This window comes from Osmia lignaria, unplaced genomic scaffold, assembly GCF_051020975.1.
Source record: "Osmia lignaria lignaria isolate PbOS001 unplaced genomic scaffold, iyOsmLign1 scaffold0078, whole genome shotgun sequence".
In the NCBI taxonomy this organism is placed as follows: Eukaryota; Metazoa; Arthropoda; class Insecta; order Hymenoptera; family Megachilidae; genus Osmia; species Osmia lignaria.
This window is the reverse complement of record NW_027478219.1, coordinates 10,001-12,500: the sequence shown is the minus strand read 5'-3', so window position 1 is coordinate 12,500 and position 2,500 is coordinate 10,001. Positions and strand designations below refer to the sequence as shown.

The 2,500-nt window shown below is 44.4% G+C and overlaps 1 non-coding gene across 1 annotated transcript; it reads right to left on the bottom strand.

Annotated features, from left to right (window-relative positions):
• Positions 1–1,194: 1,194 nt before the first annotated feature.
• On the bottom strand, positions 1,195–1,349 carry LOC143307784 (5.8S ribosomal RNA). The gene has a single exon (XR_013064856.1). It is a non-coding gene; the product is annotated as a 5.8S ribosomal RNA (ribosomal RNA).
• Between the last annotated feature and the right edge of the window lie 1,151 nt (positions 1,350–2,500).

Here is a 2,500-nt window from a genome sequence, read left to right as displayed (position 1 = left end):
AACAACTGCTTTTCTCTTCTTCTCCCCTTAGCGCAAGGGTAAACCCCATTTGTCTCTTCTTTGGAACGCAACAAAACTTTCGAGGACTGGACGACCGAGCGATGGTCGCGCGGTCTTCGCTTATCTTTAACAAACGAAGTAGTCCGTATGTATTCTAAATGTTGAAGCCTCCTAGAGCTTTAAGCCATGCGAGACATTGAAATGCTGTTTTAACGGGAGCATGCATAATTGCTGCAAACATACTTTTATCACAAGTTCTAGCCACGCCACGGAGGCTTCGAAGTTCCTTCACCATTCGCTTTCCTCTCTTTTGTTACACAGTTTCAGACTACGATCAGGGGTACCGAAACGCTGTATTGATTGTAAACAACCATTTTTATCTTGGAGCGGAGCGTTCCTTTACTCGTTAGATTTGTCTTGTCGCGTGTGTATTCGCTTTTTCGACGCTTTTTAACCATTTAACTTGTTTAGCGAAGCTAAACGCACAGACAGACAAAAAAAAAGGAACAGCATCGCGCGTCAAACAGCGACGACCCATCTGAAGCGATCTTTCATTTATACACCGTTTGTAAACAGAGAGATGTATAAAGCGCGGGGAATCATTCGAAACCCTGGGGCTATTCGAGCTTGCATTTCAGCAAATTATCATCTCAAACATTTCACTCGTTTGCTTTTTCTAAATTTATAGGAGAGCTTCTTTCGTTTATTTTTGACACACCTTTCGTAAATATCGTTTCTGGCAACGTCAGGAGCGTGGATTTCTACAAGTGAACAATCGCGCCGATCCGATAACTTCCAGCAGGATGGAGAATCTTTATAGATTATCTTCCGAGAACTCGGTGCTTTCACGGGCGGTCGTTTATAAATTTTAACGAACGACTCGCGCGCCGTGACGCACTTGCGCTAGTTCGAAGAGATATTTCGAAATTTGTTTCTCTCCTTTAACGGCCTGCATTTAGTGTATCGGTTGCGATTTTCGTCACATCGTTTCCACGACAAACGCCGACGAACTGCCCAACTATCGCTCGTACGTTGCGACTCTTTCTTTGTTTATCGTTCATTCATTCTTTCAATTTCGTTCGATAATCCCGCTCCGAAACGTTCTACTTTCGTTGAACGACGGCGAGATGTTTAGAAAGAAATGAATTACTCTTTTTTCGAGAAGCAAACGCAAGCAGTCTTTTGTTAAGAAAACGACCCTCAGCCAGGCGTGGTCCAGGAATTGTATCCGTGGACCGCAATGTGCGTTCGAAATGTCGATGTTCATGTGTCCTGCAGTTCACACGTTGACGCGCAATTAGCTGCGTTCTTCATCGACCCACGAGCCAAGTGATCCACCGTTCAGGGTAATCGTAAAATTTTGTATTTCAAACTCTTTAGATCTTTAGAGTGTTATTTTCATTATTAACACGCATCACATTCGATACCCACATCACTCTCCCACCCGGCGCGTGCGGGAGAGCGAATTCGGGCGTCGCCAACGTATTTGTTTGTTTGTTCGATCGTTGACGACACGATCGCGTCCAAGGACGGAAACCGTCGGAGAAACGCCCAGTGGCACGCTCCTCTCGACGGTCGGGCGTAAAGTACATTTAAAAACCTTGAAAAGTACGAACGCACACAAGGAATGCGAGCGCGCGTCCTGTCGCTGAATCGTGGGTTGCGAGATTCGAACAGACACACGGCCGGCGACGATCGGTCTAACTAATGGACACATAGTTTTTCAAAGACTCGCTATCGTCGCTTCTCAGCCGGTCCGTAAACAACACACATCGATCAGGCGGACGCACGAATCTTACCACGGTGCGTGTTTCGTAGATTCCAGGTTACCCGCAAGTACCTCTCTCTCCCTCTCGAAAGAGGAATCTCGATCCGTCCTTTTTGGACAATGGAGAAATCTTTTTATCGCAACACGGATGGCAAAGAAACAACCAAAGCGTAGGAGCGTGGGGACGAGAGCGACGAAAAGAACGTCGCGAAAACAAAGTTTCGACGGTTGCTCGTTCTAATACATCGTAGTTTCAACTCTCTCAGTTTTAACCACTCCTAGACGCTTCGTAAACTTTTAACAATTCTTCGCCTCCGCGAGTTTCATTTCGAATAGAGCGAACGCAACACGGACCAAAAAAACTCCGGTGATGCCAGATCATTTAGCAAAGATCAGACGGCGGGTCATCTGTATTCCTTTTCTCTCTTTTTTATATCTTTCCATTTAACTAGGGTGTCGCAACGACGGGTACATTTATATATTTATATATATTGTATTTCAATTTTAATGATCCTTCACTTTCGGTTTGTAATAATATGATCCTTCTTTCATTTCGATCCTTCATATTGTAGGTTAACCAACAGAAGTTTGTTTTTTTACGACTTGTATTTTTGTGGTTTGTTTGTTTGTTTCTTACGACTTGTTTGTACCCGATCAAGTAGACGACGACCCATAAGTATAAGTTAGAGAGATAAAGGTCGAGAGACCTCACGCAAGCGTCTTTTACTTCCA